Source organism: Coregonus clupeaformis, unplaced genomic scaffold (genome assembly GCF_020615455.1).
Source record: "Coregonus clupeaformis isolate EN_2021a unplaced genomic scaffold, ASM2061545v1 scaf0153, whole genome shotgun sequence".
NCBI lineage: Eukaryota > Metazoa > Chordata > Actinopteri > Salmoniformes > Salmonidae > Coregonus > Coregonus clupeaformis.
Window position 1 is genome coordinate 130,491 of NW_025533608.1, and position 19,310 is coordinate 149,800.

The following is a 19,310-nucleotide window of genomic DNA, read 5'->3' on the forward strand; positions in this document are numbered from 1 at the left end:
CAGGGAGTTTAGTTTTCTTCCATTTCCGCTCAGCTGCCCGGAGCTCTGTTCTGTGAGCTCGCAATGAGTCATCAAGCCACGGAGCTGGAGGGGAGGACCGAGCCGGCCGGGAGGATAGGGGACACAGGGAGTCAAAGGATGCAGAAAGGGAGGAGAGGAGGGTTGAGGAGGCAGAATCAGGAGATTGGAGGGAGAAGGATTGAGCAGAGGGAAGAGATGATAGGATGGAAGAGGAGAGAGTAGTGGGAGAGAGAGAGCGAAGGTTGCGGCGGCGCGTTACCATCTGTGTAGGGGCAGAGTGAGTAGTGTTGGAGGAGAGCGAGAGAGAAAAGCATACAAAGTAGTGGTCGGAGACATGGAGGGGAGTTGCAGTGAGATTAGTAGAAGAGCAACATCTAGTAAAGATGAAGTCAAGCGTATTGCCTGCCTTGTGAGTAGGGGGCGACGGTGAGAGGGTGAGGTCAAAAGAGGAGAGGAGCGGAAAGAAGGAGGCAGAGAGAAATGAGTCAAATGTAGACGTAGGGAGGTTGAAATCCCCCAAAACTGCGAGGGGTGAGCCATCCTCAGGAAAGGAACTTATCTATATCTATATAACTATTTTTTTTAAAATTATGCATATCCTATTTTCCATCATTATCAATTAATATGCGTAATAATGTCGGCAGTTCACGCATAGGATTCTAACATATAACCCGGATTGCCATTGTATTACATTTAATTCATTGACAAGCAATTATTATCCTAGCAAATAATTCCCGTGGTCCATCCCATACCCTCCCCCCCAACATCCCCACCCCCCCACAACAGACGCCAGACAAGCACACACGCACATACTCACATACTCCAACACACTCAACCCCCCTCCTCCACAATCCACCATAAAATCAGATACTCAACGGCTGTTATATCCCAGAGCCCAACTCGAGAAATAACTTGATCTACGAGTGCACATACAGTTAAAGCTGATTGAGAAAGCATGCAGATTGAGCAGAAATTGATAACAATGTGAGATTTGATTAATCTACTTAATCTATGTCAAGTCCTAGGTGATGGAGATCAGATCCACCCTCTTCACCTGAGACACAAACACTCTGATCCCCTGTTGTAACCATTTTCCCAAGCATCTCCATGCGGTCAGACCTTTGATTATTTTGTGCCACCAGGGCCACAATGATAAACCCCCTCTCTGATTGTCCGAGTATGACCCCCCCATGGGTTACTGCAGCCAGTGTTGCCAGCACTGCCACTACCTGGGTGGGCGTAACCCACCGGAATCCCCACCGGCTAGGTAAAAGGTCGTCAAGGTTCTCATTAGCAGCTTTGAGAATTTCCTTGTATATTATGCTCTCCCATCAGGGGGCTCTGGCTTTGTAGGACCAACCCAGCCAGGTTCAGAATCTTGAGGGGGCGGTGCTGCTCAAGTAGGTCTCTGACCGCATTTATTTCTCTGTTTAGGCTGCATATTCACAGCAGGTCCATAAAATAGATGCGAACTTCTCTTTGGTGTATGGGTCGCTCAGGTGGGTGTCCAGGTTATAAGGTTAGGGATCTTTCCATCATGATAGGACAATGAATAATTAGATTAGATGTATACTATATTTAAAAATTTATATCCCTCATCTACACAAAATTGAAAGCTCTCTCTCTCACTACCCCTGCTCATAGACCCCCGGTCGGCTCTGGGATATGCAACCATTTCCCCTCTCACTCACTTAACGCCGCACCTTTTCAAACACAAAAATGCACACCACATGGTTGACTGCGGTAGAAATGGGCCGAGCGTGCAAACGCACCCGCATCTGCCGCAAGGCCGATCTCATGAATACTTCTCTGATTAGCTGTGTAAAGAATGTTTAACTCATTCACCCATAGATTTGCATATCTTAATTACAAATGAAATTAAATGCTGCCATACCTGTTTATATTTGTCAGTAGCGTCTTGAGTAGTGAACCCCATTTTCTCCTTGTTTAAGGAGAGATAAGACATCTCTAACCTAGAGCGACCGGAAAATCCACCATGACGTGCGGAGTTGTCATTGTCATTGTCCTGGCTGGTGAGTCACCATTCACAGAATTCGTAATAATTCACTTCAGTGACTGGAGGTAATCTTTCTTAAAATCTGATGCCAGTCAGCCTTTCAGAATGTGTGCCACTATTGACATAAATAGCAACCTACAACAGGTTATTCACAGCATATCTGAGTGTAACAAACAACATAGAACTGACTTAATGAAGAAGTTGTAGTCCAAAACACTGTGCCTATGTCTTTCTTTAGTTTAAAAGCCAACTTTTCCAACATCTTATGGGCGGCATCAATCTCCACCAAAGTCAGAGATGAACTTGTGCAGGGGCAACTTGTGAGGGGAACGGCACCTCCATACCTTCAGGCTCTGATCAGACCCTACACCCAAACGAGGGCACTACGTTCATCCACCTCTGGCCTGCTAGCTCCCCTACCTCTACGGAAGCACAGTTCCCGCTCAGCCCAGTCAAAGCTATTCGCTGCTCTGGCACCCCAATGGTGGAACAAGCTCCCCCATGATGCCAGGACAGCGGAGTCACTCACCACCTTCCCGGAGACACTTGAAACCCCACCTCTTTAAGGAATACCTGGAATAGTATAAAGTAATCCTTCTTCCCCCACCCCCTGGTTGTCCCACTGGCTATCATAAGTTGAATGCACCAATTTGTAAGTCGCTCTGGATAAGAGCATCTGCTAAATGATGTAAATGTAAATGCAACTACAGGTGCCCATTTAGAGCTGACAAAAAGTAAAACAGAGGTGTAAATGCCTCGGTCACCTTGACAGTGGGTGGTAGAATGACAACGTTGAGCTGTGGTCAACGAAATGTCTCCTGGCAGTAGAACTGTCCCAGCCTTCAGTATCCCTGGGTCACATGACACAACATCAAACCCTACCCCTATCACTGCTATCAATGCTCTTGCCCACACAGATGTGACTGGTTCAGCAGAAAGTGGAACAAACATGATTATAAATACATCAGTCAATTTGGCAACAAAAAAAAACAAACATTGGTAGTCACGGTTACTGTCTCTTAGTCAAACAAAGGTCATACGCTGTCATCAACATTTAGCACACAGAAGACAAGAGAAGGATTCCTTACAATCCAATCCCTAAAAACACATAAATGAATTGAGCAACTGGGAATTTGACAACAGACTCTACCATATCTACAAACCCTGCTATACATTGCCGATATCTTGTATTTGGAACTGAAGCTGTCACCGGAGTGATTTGTAATGGTGTTGTGGATTCTGAATTTAAAGGTGTAGTTTATAATGGTGTTGTATTGACAACTGATATGTCTATAGGTCCATTAACCACAAATATATCTTCAACCATCCTATCGTCAAATATCTCCACTTCCCCTCATTAACCAACATATCGACTTCAACCACATTGATGAAAACTTCAACTACAAATGTTTGAATTAACACAGAAATGTATAGCCCTATGTATCCTTCAATCAAAAATGTATTTAATCTCTTCAAACATTGAAACATCTTCAGCCCATCAATCTCAAATGAAACAACAGCTCCCCAAAGTAAAGATTCCCAGTAAACAGTTCCCCTCTCCACTTGTTTTTACCCCCTTTTGAGTTTTTCAGAAGTTAACTATAGATTTGTTCAACTCAAAGTCCAAAACTGCAGCCTCTGTGAACACATCAAAAAATACAGGATACAACATTTTTTTGGTATTTGATATTTTATTAGGATCCCCATTAGCTGTTGCAAACGCATTAACTTCTCTTCCTGGGGTCCACACAAAACATGAAACATGACATAATACAGAACATTAATAGACAAGAACAGCTCAAGGACAGAACGTAAAACATTTTTTTAAAGGCCTTCCTATCAATACCTACACACAAACTATCTAGGTCAAATAGGGGAGAGGTGTTGTGCCGTGAGGTGTTGCTTTATCTGTTTTTTGAAACCAGGTTTGCTGTTTACTTGAGCTATATGAGATGGAACAGAGTTCCATGCAATAATGTCTCTATATAATACTGTACGCTTTCTTTAATTTGTTTTGGGATTTGGGGACTGTGAAAAGACCCCTTGTGGCATGTCTGGTGGGGTAAGTGTGTATGTCAGAGCTGTGTGTAAGTTGACTATGCAAACAATTTGGGATTTTTTTTTGTTAACATTAATGTTTCTTATAAAAACAAGAAGTGATGCAGTCAGTCTTTCCTCAACTCTTGGCCAAGAGAGACTGGCATGCATAGTATTTATATCAGCCCTCTGATTACAATGGAGAGCAAGACGTGCCGCTCTGTTCTGGACCAGCTGCAGCTTAACTAGGTCTTTCTTAGCAGCACTCGACCACACGACTGGATAATAATCAAGATAAGACTAAACTAGAGCCTGCAGAACTTGCTTTTTGGAGTGTGGTGTCAAAAAAGCAGAGCATCTCTTTATTGCGGACAGACCTCTCCCCATCTTTACAACCACTTAATCTATATGTTTTGACCATGACAGTTTACAATCTAAGGTAATGCCAAGTATTTTAGTCTCCTCAACTTGTTCAACAGCCACACCATTCATTACCAGATTCAGCTGAGGTCTAGAACTTATGGAATAATTTGTACCAAATGTATTACTGGCCACCCATTCCAAAACAGACTGCAACTCTTTGTTAAGGGTTTCAGTGACTTCATTAGCTGTGGTTGCTGATGCGTATATGGTTGAATCATCAGCATACATGGACACACATGCTTTGTTTAATGCCAGTGGCAGGTCATTGGTAAAAATAGAGAAGAGTAGAGGGCCTAGAGCGCTGCCCTGCGGTACACCACACTTTACATGTTTGACATTAGAGAAGCTTCCATTAAAGAAAACCCTTTAAGTTCTATTAGATAGATAGTGTCGTATCGGGTGAATGCTGGCAATTATTGCTGTCAACAAAGAGTCCGCTTAGGCTGCACCATGATTAGAGGCTTTTATTAATATCACACGGTTACAGCATAAGTTACAGACCCGCGGTGTCTGGAGAAGCCCCGTCCCAAATTAATCTGAATGCTTCTGACCCCTCCTTTGTCTAACCCATACTTATAAACAATGGCAATAAATGGGTTGCTCCCTTTTTCGTCCAATCACTGGTCTCCCCTGGGGCGTCACCCTCCAACTGCTACATTCAAACTAAGATAAACAGTTCTTCTTTGTCCCTCAAGACTAGTCATAATCTTCATACACGACAATAGCTCTGCATCCACGATTTGGCAGAGGTTGAAAAGCCATAACACATATGTTTTTTCAACAACAGGTTATGGTCAATAATATCAAAGGCTGCACTGAAATCTAACAGTACAGCTCCCACAATCTTCTTACTATCAATTTCTTGCAACCAATCATCAGTCATTTGTGTCAGTGCAGTACATGTTGAATGCTCTTCTCTATAAGCATGCTGAAAGTCTGTTGTTAATTTGTTTACAGAGAAATAGCATTGCATTTGGTCAAACACAATTTTTTCCAACAGTTTGCTAAGAGCTGGCAGCAAGTTTGTAGGTCTGCTGTTAGAACAATTAAAGGCTGCTTTAACATTCTTGGGTAGCGCAATTACTTTGGCTTCCCTCCAGGCCTGAGGACAAAGACTTTCCTTTAGGCTCAGATTAAATATATGACAGATAGGAGTGGCTATAGAGTCAGCTACCATCCACAAGTAGCTTTCCATCTATGTTGTCAATGCCAGGAGGTTTGTCAAGTATGAGGAAGAAGGGGAAATTCATAATTATTACATCTAGAAATGCAGAGAATAAACAAAATAAAGAATTCTACTTAAGTTCAATTAAGTCCAGATTGTCTGAATTTATATTAAGTAACACTGCACCTGAAATCAGGATTCATCCACAACATGGTTGACGTTACATAATCCAACTAAACTGGTTATAGATACAGCCATAGACAGCTTGCACATGTACAAATATGATGGTACTCAGGCATATGTTGATGTTCTGCCTCAAGGCCCATCTGTCCCCTGGCATCACAGTGATTTCAAATGGTATTTTTGATCGAGATCAGAGGGGGGGGGAGCATATATTTGCCTCATAGTCTAGCAGTGATCCGTTTTGTTAAAGGCCGATGTCAGAGGTCACCCCCATTCACATTGTGGTCCTCTGTAGCTCAGCTGGTAGAGCACGGCGCTTGTAACGCCAAGGTAGTGGGTTCGATCCCCGGGACCACCCATACACAAAAAAATATTATGCACGCATGACTGTAAGTCGCTTTGGATAATGGCATATTATTATTATATTTATTATAGTGTGACGTCACGAGAGGCTACACAGCTTTCAGCGGGATTGCTCAAGTAGTGCAAGGAGACAAGGTTCAAACAAAACAAGGATTTTATTATAGGTCTTGGGAAATTAACGAAAATATAACAAAATTCTGTTCTCTTGTGGCTCTTTAAGGGTTAACAGTTCAGGGATGTCTCTTCCACATCCAAAATCATAATTCTCACTCGCTCAGATAACTTTTCCCCAGCCTTACTGTAGTCCACGTTGCAGCTAGTGGCCAACCCAGCAAAAAGTCCTTCCAAATGTCTCTCACGTATTTCCACAGGTGCATATATCCAAAGGTGAGTATTTCCCAAAGGTAAGTATCTCCAAATCCTTATATTCCTCATGGAAGTGGACGTGCAGCACTCTTGTCCTCCAGAGAGCCCAGGTTGGAGACTGTCTCTTCCCTTTCCAAACCTTCAGCTCATCAGCTCCTCATTTGTTTCAGCTGCGTGGGAAGATTGGCCATAGAGGGGTGGGAGTTCCCGACCATACCAGCAGATGGAGCCATAGCTGTCTGGGTTTGCAGCCACCTCAGGGGGATGTAACGTCCCTCCAGGACACAGCCTCTCGTGACATCACACATCCCCCTCCTCGGGACCGACGTCCTCGTCGGGGTAAAGGCAGCGAAGAAGGCATCACGCCGGGAGAGGGCGTCCGCATTGCCGTGGTGCTTGCCAGCCTGCTCTCTCTTCAACTCCTCCAACTCTAGGACCAGGGACTCAGCCTCCTGTTGTCTCTCCTTGAGTTTCTTACTGAACGCATCAGCCTTGGTTTTAGCAGAGTTTAGCTTCTGTTGAGCAGCTTTCAGTTCCTTCTCTCTCTCTGCCTCCGCATTCTTCATCTTGTTCTCCAACACCTTGTACTTCTCCTCTGCCTTCTTCTGGACCTCCTTACTACTGCGCAGGGTCTCCTCACACTCCTCGATGGTCCTCGCAGCCTCTCCAGCTCCTCCTGTTGCTTATGGAAGGAGCTCTGTTGGAGTTTAGCCTGGAGGATATCTAACTCTTCTGTCTTCATGTCTAACTGTTGCTTTAACAAACGATACCTCTCAGCGGTCCCCTTCAGACCAGACAGTTCTTTGTCCAGATTCTGTAGCTCCGTCTCTGTGTCGGTCTGGGCACCTGCCATCCCTATCAGAGCCCGGGCGGGAGTGAGTAACTCGGAGGATTGCACCGAGCCTTCCCAGGATGAGTCTTGCCTCTCCGTTTCCGAGGTACTCGGGTTATCCTCTCCTGAGACTCTCTCCAGAGTGGGTAAAAGGCTGGGCAGTCTCGTCCAATTAGGACAGGGACGGGGAGGGAATCAACCACCCCCGCCGTCGTGGTGTATGGTTCCCCGTGTGCTGGTCATTGTAAGTTCAGTAATGGGGTATTCTCTGGTGTCCCCATGGACACAGGAAACTGGGAGGACTTTCCCGGGGTCAGACACGTTGGGCCCACCAAATCCTTACGCACCAGGGTGGCCCGGCTACCAGAATCCAGTAAGGCCTCCACATCATGGTGATTCACAGTTACCGGGCAGGTGGGGGGGTCGATCTGGGCCGCCATCTACGACTCCCAAGAGCGAGGCAAACGGTGTGTGGGTGCTGAGCTGGAGGACTCCGCAGTGGGCATAGGTTCATCGGCTGGTTTCCCACACTGCCAGGAGATATGTCCCATCTCCCCACACCGGTAACACTGTCGAGTTTCCCCCTCCTGGTGTACTCTTCTTGGACCCGCCTGGTTTCTGGCTCCCCCTGGAGCCGGGATAAGTCCTGACGTGGCTGGGTTCGAGACCTTGGGGTCCTTTGGACGGGTTCTTCCCATTTGTGGTGGGGCCGCACTCCTGGGGTCTTTTCGGGAAGCATTCAGCATCTCCGCTGTGGCCTGGTACTTTTCCACAGCTTCCACGGTCAGATCAGCCGTGGTCAAGGCCTGTTGACTGATGAACCGTTTTGCCTCATAAGGCAGGGCGCGTAGGTAACGATCCACCACAACGGCCTCCACCACCGCCGCTGCTGTATTCCTCTGCGGATCCAGCCATTTCCTTGCGATTCGGACAAGTTCATGCATCTGCGCCCGAGGAGGTTGGTCTGGTTGGAAGGTCCAGCTGTGAAAGCGCTGGGCCATACCAAACTTTGTGAGTCCATATCTGCTGAGGATCTCAGACTTCAGGGCATCATAGTCAGTAACCTGGTCAGGGCCCAGGTCCCGGACAGCATTCAGCGATTCCCCGGTTAGAAAGGGGCCTAACAGACCAACCCACTGTTGCTTGGGCCAGGCTTCCCTAGTGGCCGTGGCCTCAAATGCATGCAGGTATGCCTCAATGTCATCTGCAACTGCAATTCCTCTGCCTTCAGAAGGTTGGCTTTCTTTTGCTCCTCCAAGAGAGCCACGTTTGCTTGCATCTGGGCTTGCTGGCCAGCAACAAGGGCTTTCAATATGTCCTCCATTTCAGTCGGCGGGGAGCCTACGGCCAACTTGGAAAACTGGGTGATCAAACCTTCGGTATCCTCCTCTGACATGCACTATTAACGCTTGAGCGTGCCCGTATTCTCCACCATCTGTGACGTCACGAGAGGCTACACAGCTTTCAGCGGGATTGCTCAAGTAGTGCAAGGAGACAAGGTTCAAACAAAACAAGGATTTTATTATAGGTCTTGGGAAATTAACGAAAATATAACAAAATTCTGTTCTCTTGTGGCTCTTTAAGGGTTAACAGTTCAGGGATGTCTCTTCCACATCCAAAATCATAATTCTCACTCGCTCAGATAACTTTTCCCCAGCCTTACTGTAGTCCACGTTGCAGCTAGTGGCCAACCCAGCAAAAAGTCCTTCCAAATGTCTCTCACGTATTTCCACAGGTGCATATATCCAAAGGTGAGTATTTCCCAAAGGTAAGTATCTCCAAATCCTTATATTCCTCATGGAAGTGGACGTGCAGCACTCTTGTCCTCCAGAGAGCCCAGGTTGGAGACTGTCTCTTCCCTTTCCAAACCTTCAGCTCATCAGCTCCTCATTTGTTTCAGCTGCGTGGGAAGATTGGCCATAGAGGGGTGGAGTTCCCGACCATACCAGCAGATGGAGCCATAGCTGTCTGGGTTTGCAGCCACCTCAGGGGGATGTAACGTCCCTCCAGGACACAGCCTCTCGTGACATCACAATAGGTAATGTGGTCGTAGGGCATGGCACACATATGGATGTACAGCCCCATGTGTCTTCAAAGAAGAATCCCCTATACAGTATAGGTAGTCATACAAAATATATATACACAATCATACTCATACTACAGTAATCATTTTTTATTTATTTTATTTATTTTAATTTTAATTTTAATTTCACCTTTATTTAACCAGGTAAGCCAGTTGAGAACAAGTTCTCATTTAGAACTGCGACCTGGCCAAGATAAAGCAAAGCAGTGCGATAAAAACAACAACACAGAGTTACATATGGGGTAAAACAAAACATAAAGTCAAAAATACAACATAAAATATATATACAGTGTGTGCAAATGTAGCAAGTTATGGAGGTAAGGCAATAAATAGGCCATAGTGCAAAATAATTACAATTTAATATTAACACTGGAGTGATAGATGTGCAGAAGAAGATGTGCAAATAGAGATACTGGGGTGCAAATGAGCAAAATAAATAACAATATGGGGATGAGGTATTTGGGTGGGCTAATTTCAGATGGGCTGTGTACAGGTGCAGTGATCGGTAAGCTGCTCTGACAACTGATGCTTAAAGTTAGTGAGGGAGATAAGAGTCTCCAGCTTCAGAGATTTTTGCAGTTTGTTCCAGTCATTAGCAGCAGAGAACTGGAAGGAATGGCGGCCAAAGGAGGTGTTGGCTTTGGGGATGACCAGTGAGATATACCTGCTGGAACGCATGCTACGGGTGGGTGTTGCTATGGTGACCAATGAGCTAAGATAAGGCGGGGATTTGCCTAGCAATGATTAATAGATGACCTGGAGCCAGTGGGTTTGGCGACGAATATGTAGTGAGGACCAGCCAACAAGAGCGTACAGGTCAAAATGGTGGGACGTATATGGGGCTTTGGTGACAAAACGGATGGCACTGTGATAGACTACATCCAATTTGCTGAGTAGAGTGTTGGAAGCTATTTTGTAAATGACATCGCCAAAGTCAAGGATCGGTAGGATAGTCAGTTTTACGAGGGCATGTTTAGCAGCATGAGTGAAGGAGGCTTTGTTGCGAAATAGGAAGCCGATTCTAGATTTAACTTTGAATTGGAGATGCTTAATGTGAGTCTGGAAGGAGAGTTTACAGTCTAACCAGACACCTAGGTATTTGTAGTTGTCCACATATTCTAAGTCAGAGCCGCCGAGAGTAGTGATTCTAGTCGGGCAGACGGGTGCAAGCAGCGTTCGATTGAAGAGCATGCATTTAGTTTTACTAGCGTTTAAGAGCAGTTGGAGGCTACGGAAGGAGTGTTGTATGGCATTGAAGCTCGTTTGGAGGTTTGTTAACACAGTGTCCAATGAAGGGCCAGATGTATACAAAATGGTGTCGTCTGCGTAGAGGTGGATCTGAGAGTCACCAGCAGCAAGAGCGACATCATTGATATACACAGAGAAAAGAGTCGGCCCGAGAATTGAACCCTGTGGCACCCCCATAGAGACTGCCAGAGGTCCAGACAACAGGCCCTCCGATTTGACACATTTAACTCTATCTGAGAAGTAGTTGGTGAACCAGGCGAGGCAGTCATTTGAGAAACCAAGGCTATTTAGTCTGCCAATAAGAATGCGGTGATTGACAGAGTCGAAAGCCTTGGCCAGGTCAATGAAGACGGCTGCACAGTACTGTCTTTTATCGATCACTGTTATTATATCGTTTAGGACCTTGAGCGTGGCTGAGGTACACCTATGACCAGCTCGGAAACCGGATTGCATAGCGGAGAAGGTACGGTGGGATTCTAAATGGTCGGTGATCTGTTTGTTAACTTGGCTTTCAAAAACTTTCGAAAGGCAGGGCAGGATGGATATAGGTCTGTAACAGTTTGGATCTAGAGTGTCACCCCCTTTGAAGAGGGGGATGACAGCGGCAGCTTTCCAATCTCTGGGGATCTCAGACGATACGAAAGAGAGGTTGAACAGGCTGGTGATAGGGGTTGTGACAATTTCGGCGGCTAATTTTAGAAAGAAAGGGTCCAGATTGTCTAGCCCAGATGATTTGTAGGGGTCCAGATTTTGCAGCTCTTTCAGAACATCAGCTATCTGAATTTGGGTGAAGGAGAAGCGGGGGGGACATGGGCAAGTTGCAGCGGAGGGTGCAGAGCTGGTGGCCGGGGTAGGGGTAGCCAGGTGGAAAGCATGGCCAGCCGTAGCAAAATGCTTGTTGAAATTTTAGATTATTGTAGATTTATCGGTAGTGACAGTGTTTCCTGGCCTCAGTGCAGTGGGCAGCTGGGAGGAGGTGCTCTTATTCTCCATGGACTTTACAGTGTCACAAAACTTTTTGGAGTTAGTGCTACAGGATGCAAATTTATGTTTGAAAAAGTTAGCCTTTGCTTTCCTAACTGATTGTGTATATTGGTTCCTGACTTCCCTGAAAAGTTGCATATCGCGGGGGCTGTTCGATGCTAATGCCGTACGCCACAGGATGTTTTTGTGCTGGTCAAGGGCAGTCAAGTCTGGGGTGAACCAGGGGCTACATCTGTTCTTAGTTCTGAATTTTTTGAATGGGGCATGCTTATTTAAGATGTAGAGGAAAGCACTTTTAAAGAACAAGCAGGCATCCTCTACTGATGGAATGAGGTCAATATCCATCCAGGATACCCGGGCCAGGTCAATTAGAAAGGCCTGCTTGCTGAAGTGTTTTAGGGAGAGCGTTTGACAGTGATGAGGGGTGGTCGTTTGACCGCGGACCCATTACGGACGCAGGCAATGAGGCAGTGATCGCTGAGATCCTGGTTGAAGACAGCGGAGGTGTATTTAGAAGGCAAATTAGTCAGGATGATATCTATGAGGGTGCCCATGTTTATGGATTTAGGGTTGTACCTGGTAGGTTCCTTGATAATTTGTGTGAGATTGAGGGCATCTAGTTTAGATTGTAGGACAGCCGGGGTGTTAAGCATATCCCAGTTTAGGTCACCAAGTAATATGAACTCTGAGGACAGATGGGGGGCAATCAATTCACATATGGTGTTCAGGGCACAGCTGGGGGCTGAGGGGGGTCTGTAGCAAGTGGCAACAGTGAGAGACTTATTTCTGGAAAGGTGGATTTTTAGAAGTAGAAGCTCAAACTGTTTGGGCACAGACCTGGATAGTATGGTAGAGCTCTGCAGGCTATCTCTACAGTAGATTGCAACTCCACCCCCGTTGGCAGTTCTATCTAGACGGAAAATGTTGCAGTTGGGAATGGAAATTTCACAATCTTTGGTGGCCTTCCTAAACCAGGATTCAGACACTGCTAGAACATCAGGGTTGGCTGAGTGTGCTAACGCAGTGAATAACTCAAACTTAGGGAGGAGGCTTCTGATGTTAACATGCAAGAAATCAAGGCTTTTGCGATTACAGAAGTCAACCAATGATAGCGCCTGGGGAGTAGGAGTGATACTGGGGGCTACAGGGCCTGGGTTAACCTCTACATCACCAGAGGAACAGAGGAGGAGTAGAATAAGGATACGGCTAAAGGCTTTAAGAACTGGTCTTCTAGTGCTTTGGGTACAGAGAAAAAAAATTCTGGGCGTTGTAGAATAGATTCAGGGCATTATGTACAGCCAAGGATATGGAAGGATAGTGGAGGTAAACCTAAGCGTTGGGTAAAGATGAAATTGATAGCATCACTGGAGGCACCGATTGAGCCGGTCTCCGCGTGTATGGGGGGTGGAACAAAGGATCTATCTGAGACAGGTACTGGGGGCTCTACATTGAAAAAGTACAGTTAGAACTAACCGAAACAGCAATAGGCAAGGCATATTGACATGGGAGATAGGCATAAAGCAGTCACAGGTGTTATTCGAGAGAGCTAAGACAACAGCTGGTAATGGCGACGAAAGTTTGATCTGAGGCTAAACAGATCAACAGGATGGGGTACCGTATAAAGGAACAGTCCAGCAGGCATCAGCTGTGTAGCTGAGTGATCATACGGTCCAGTGAACAGCAATAAGTAAGTCCAGGAGCAGTTCAGTGGCTGCTACGCTACAGGCACGGCTGTTGATTGCGTGTGCTAGCGGGCCGGGGCTAGCAGATGGATCTTCAACGGGAAGCCTGTTGAAACCACATCAGACGATTATGTCGGCAGACCAGTCGTGATGGATCGGCAGGGCTCCGTGTCAACACTAGGAGGTCCCGTCCGGTTGACATAGAGGTAGATAGCCAGGAGATGGGCCTGGCTCGAGGCTAGCTCAAGGCTAACTGGGGTTAGCTTCAGGACAGTGGTGATTAGTGGTGATTAGCCAACAACGACAACAGCCATTCGGTTGCAGCTAGCTAGTTGCGATGATCCGGTGTTAAGGTCCAGTGATTCAGCGATTCCGGCAGAAAATCCTATATGCTCTGGCTCGATAGCGCGATGTGCAGACTGGCCGACAATTGTCCAAGCTAGAGCTGGCTGGTAGGTAGTGCAGGCCACGGCCACGGACAATGGTGAAGATCCCTAACGGTGGCTAATAGCAAGTAGCTAGTTAGCTGGCTAGCTGGCTAGTTTCAGCCAGAGGTTCTGGATAAAAATTTATGAAGAAATAATAGAATCCGTTCCACATTGGGTGAGGCGGGTTGCAGGAAAGTATATTTAGTTAAAGGATGGAAAGTGAGATTGAGAAATATATACGAAAAAAACAAAAAAACTGGCTATTTACATGAGGACACTACAGAAAACACGACCGCACTGCTATGCCATCTTGGAGTCATTAACTGCTGATGAAAAACATCCCCACAGCATGATGCTGCCACCACCAAAACAAAGGAGATGATCGTAGACTTCAGGAAACAGCAGAGGGTGCACCCCCCTATCCACATCGACGGGAACGCAGTGGAGAAGGTGGAAAGCTTCAAGTTCCTTGGCGTACACATCACCGACAAATTGAAATGGTCCACCCACGAAGACAGTGTGGTGAAGAAGGCGCAACAGAGCCTCTTCAACCTCAGGAGGCTGAAGAAATGTGTCTTGGCACCTAAAACCCTCACAAACCTTTACAGGTGCACAATTGAGAGCATGCTGTTGGGCTGTATCACCGCCTGGTACGGTAACTGCACCGTCCGCAACCGCAGGGCTCTCCAGAGGGTGGTGCGGTCTGCTGAACACATTACCGGGGGCAAACTACCCGCCCTCCAAGACACCTACAGCACCCGATGTCACAGGAAGGCCAAAAATATCATCAAGGACATCAACCACCCGAGCCACTGCCTGTTCACCCCGCTATCATCTAGAAGGCGAGGTCAGTACAGGTTCATCAAAGCTGGGACCGAGAGAATGAAAAACAGCTTATATCTCAAGGCCATTACTGTTAAATAGCCATCACTAGCACATTAGAGGCTGCTGCTGCCTATTGAAATCACTGGCCACTTTAAGAAATGGAACACTAGTCACTTTAATAATGTTTACATATCTTGCACTACTCATCTCATTTGCATATACTGTATTCTATTCTATAATATTCTTCTGTATCTTAGTCCATGCCACTCTGTCATTGCTTGTCCATATATGTATATATTCTTAAATTACATTCCTTACTAGTTTTGTGTGTATTGGGAATAAGTTGTGAAATTGTTAGATATTACTTGTTAGATATTACTGCACTGTCGGAGCTAGAAGCACAAGCATTTCGTTACACCCACAGTAACATCTGCTAAACACGTGTATGTGACAAAATACAATTTTATTTTATTTTATTTGACCATGCTTCACAGTGGGGGTGGTGTTCTCGGGTTGATGAGAGGTGTTGGGTTTGCGCCAGACATAGTGTTTTCCTTGATGGCCAAAAAGCTCAATTTTAGTCTAATCTGACCAGAGTACCTTCTTCCATATGTTTGGAGAGCCTCCCACATGCCTTTTGGTGAACACCAAACGTGTTTGCTTCTTTTTTCTTTAAGTAATGGCTTTTTTCTGGCCGCGCTTACGTAAAGCCCAGCTCTGTGGAGTGTACGGCTTAAAGTGGTCCTATGGACAGTTACTCCAATCTCCGCTGTGGGGCTTTGCAGATCCTTCAGGGTTATCTTTGGTCTCTTTGTTGCCTCTCTGATTAATGCCCTCCTTGCCTGGTCCGTGAGTTTTGGTGGGCGGCCCTCTCTTGGCAGGTTTGTTGTGGTGCCATATTCTTTCCATTTTTTTATAATGGATTTAATGGTGCTCCGTGGGATATTCAAAGTTTCAGATGTTTTTTTATAACCCAATCCTGATCTGTACTTCTCCACAACTTTGTCCCTGACCTGTTTGGAGAGCTCCTTGGTCTTCATGGTGCCGCTTGCTTGGTGGTGCCCCTTGCTTAGTGTTGTTGCAGACTGGGGCCTTTCAGAACAGGTGTATAAATACTGAGATCATGTGACACTTAGATTGCACACAGGTGGACTTTATTTAACTAATTATGTTACTTCTGAAAGTAATTGGTTGCACCAGATCTTATTTAGGGGCTTCATAGCAAAGGGGGTGAATACATATGCACGCACCACTTTTCCGTTATTTATTTTTTTGAATATTTTATTTCACTTCACCAATTTGGACTATTTTGTGTATGTCCATTACATGAAATCCACATAAAAATCAATTTAATTACAGGTTGTAATGCAACAAAATAGGAAAAACGCCAAGGGGGATGAATACTTTTTCAAGGCACTGTGCCTCCCTAGAGCGACATCCAGAATCAAAACGCCAAACATATGGTCGTAAACATACAGAGTTTACAGGGGAAAATAACAAACATAGAATGCCAAACGACTTACCCTGTCATTACTGTGGTTCAGTACATGCCAAAGCCAAAATGCCAAGCATACAGTGTCACCTGTAAAGGAAAACGAAACCACTGTGCCAGAGTTTGTAAAGTTGCTCAACACAAACCTCAACTCAATGTATTAGAGCAAGAAAATGAGTCTGATGACCAAACAACAGATGTGGTACATCTCACAGGTTCATTCTGTGGAAGACAAGGCAAGAAAATGGTTCATTAACCTTACAGTGCAAGAACGATCAGAAAAGAGCAAAGTCTCTGGTGCTGTGGTGATGGCGTTGACAGAATGCAAGGTAGCATCCGATGCTTGGGCTGGCCATTGCCCTAATGGAAAGACAACAGATTAGCTAGCTAGATGACTAAAGAAATGATTTTTTTTTCTCCTCTGAATGTTACTAGCTAACTAACTACATGCTGCACGTTAGCTATAACAATAGTCAATGTTGTTAGCCAGGTAGCAAACTACCTATCTAGCGTAATGTTAGCAATCTAGCTATGTCACTCGGCTAGCAAGGACACAAGCAGATAGAAAACCAACTGCCCGGCCTTCGACCGCAAGGCACTACAGAGGGTATAGGGAGTAGGTCAGAGATCTGGCCGTGTGGTGCCAAGATAACAACCTCTCCCTCAACATGATCAAGACAAAAGGAGATGATTGTGGACTACAGGGAAAAAAAAGAGGACCGAGAACGCCCCCATTCTCATCGATGGGGCTGTAGTGGAGCAGGCTGAGAGCTTCAAGTTCCTTGGTGTCCACATCACCAACAAACTATCATGGTCCAAACACACCAAGACAGTCGTGAAGAGGGCACGACAAAGCCTATTCCCCTTCAGGAGACTGAAAAGATTTGGCATGGGTCCTCAGATCTTCAAAAAGTTATACAGCTGCACCATCGAGAGCATCCTGACTGATTGCATCACTGCCTGGTATGGCAACTGCTCGGCCTCTGACCGCAAGGCACTACAGAGGGTAGTGCGTACGGCCCAGTACATCATTTGGGCCAAGCTTCCTGCCATCCAGGACCTCTATACCAGGCGGTGTCAGAGGAAAGCCCTAAAAATTGCTAAAAGACTCCAGCCACCCTAGTCATAGACTGTTCTCTCTGCTACCGCACGGCAAGCGGTACCGGAGCGCCATGTCTAGGCCCAAAATACTTCTTAACAGCTTCGACCCCCAAGCCATAAGACTCCTGAACAGCTAATCATGGCTACCCAGACTATTTGCATTGACCCCCCCTGTCCCCCCTCCCATTTTTACGCTGCTGCTACTCTCTGTTTATTATCTATGCATAGTCACTTTAACTCTACCTACATGTACATATTACCTCAATTACCTCGACTAACCTGTGTCCCCGCACATTGACTCTGTATCGGTACACCCTGTATATAGCCTCGTTACTGTTATTTTAATGCTGCTCTTTAATTATTGTTTTATTATTTTTACTTCAGTTTATTTTAGTAAATATTTTCATAACATAATCATTTTTCTTCAAACTGCATTGTTGGTTAAGGGCTTGTCAGTAAGCATTTCACTGTAAGGTTGTATTTGGCACAAGTGACAAATAAAATTTGGTTTGAATTTGATATTTCTATATTCTCTCTCTCTCTCTTTATATATACACTACCAGTCAAAAGTTTTAGAACACCTACTCATTCCAGGGTTTTTGTTTATTTTTACTATGTTCTACATTGTAGAATAATAGTGAAGACATCAAAACTATTAATTAACACATATATAATCATGTAGTAAGCATGAGCAAGTAAGTGTTAAAGAAATCAAAATATATTTTATATTTCAGATTCTTCAAATAGATTTCCCCCTGCATTCTTTAACAATGTGTCGTATCTTTATTTAATCACTCTGTTGTTGCTGAGAATTTTCCTGCACCACATGAAATACAAATGAGCCTCGTGATTTACACTACCAGTCAACATTTGACACACCTACTCATTCCAGGGTTTCTCTTTATTTTTTACATTGTATAATAATAGTGAAGACATCACAACTATGAAATAACAGATATGGAATCATGTAGTAACCAAAAAAGTGTTAAACAAATCAAATTATATTTTATATTTGAGATTCTTCAAATAGCCACCCTTTGCCTTGATGACAGCTTTGCACACTCTTGGCATTCTCTCAACCAGCTTCATGAGTTAGTCACCTGGAATGCATTTCAGTTAATAGGTGTGCTTTCTTAAAAGTGAATTTGTGGAATTTCTTCCTTCTTCTTAATGTGTTTGAGCCAATCAGTTGTGTTGTGACAAGGTAGGGGGGGTATACAGAAGATAGCCCTATTTGGTAAAATACCAAGTCCATATTATGGCAAGAACAGCTCAAATAAGCAAAGAGAAATGACAGTCCATCATTACTTTAAGACATGAAGGTCAGTCAATACGGAACATTTCAAGAACTTTGAAAGTTTCTTCCAGTGCAGTCGCAAAAACCATCAAGCGCTATGATGAAACTGGCTCTCATGAGGACCGCCACAGGAAAGGAAGACCCAGAGTTATCTCTGCTGCAGAGGATAAGTCCATTAGAGTTACCAGCCTCAGAAATTGCAGCCCAAATATATGCTTCACAGAGTTTAAGTCACAGACACATCTCAACATCAACTGTTCAGAGGGGACTGTGTGAATCCGGCCTTCATGGTCGAATTACTGCAAAGAAACCACTACTAAAGGACACCAATAATAAGAAGAGACCTGCTTGGGCCAAGAAACACAAGTAATGGACATTAGACCGTGTCACGCCCTGACTCTGAGGACTCGTATTTGTTGAGTCAGGGTGTGTATTTTCTGTGTCGTGTTGTGCTATGTTGATTGTCTATGGTTGATCTAGAATGTGTAGATCTATGTTGGCCTGAGTGGTTCCCAATCAGAGGCAGCTGTTGCTCGTTGTCTCTGATTGGGGACCATACTTAGGCAGCCTTTTGGCACCTGTTAGTTGTGGGATCTTGTTCCGTGTAAGGTACAGTGGGGAGAACAAGTATTTTGTAGGTTTTCCTACTTACAAAGCATGTAGAGGTCTGTAATTTTTATCATAGGTACACTTCAACTGTGAGAGACGGAATCTAAAACAAAAATCCAGAAAATCACATTGTATGATTTTTAAGTAATTAATT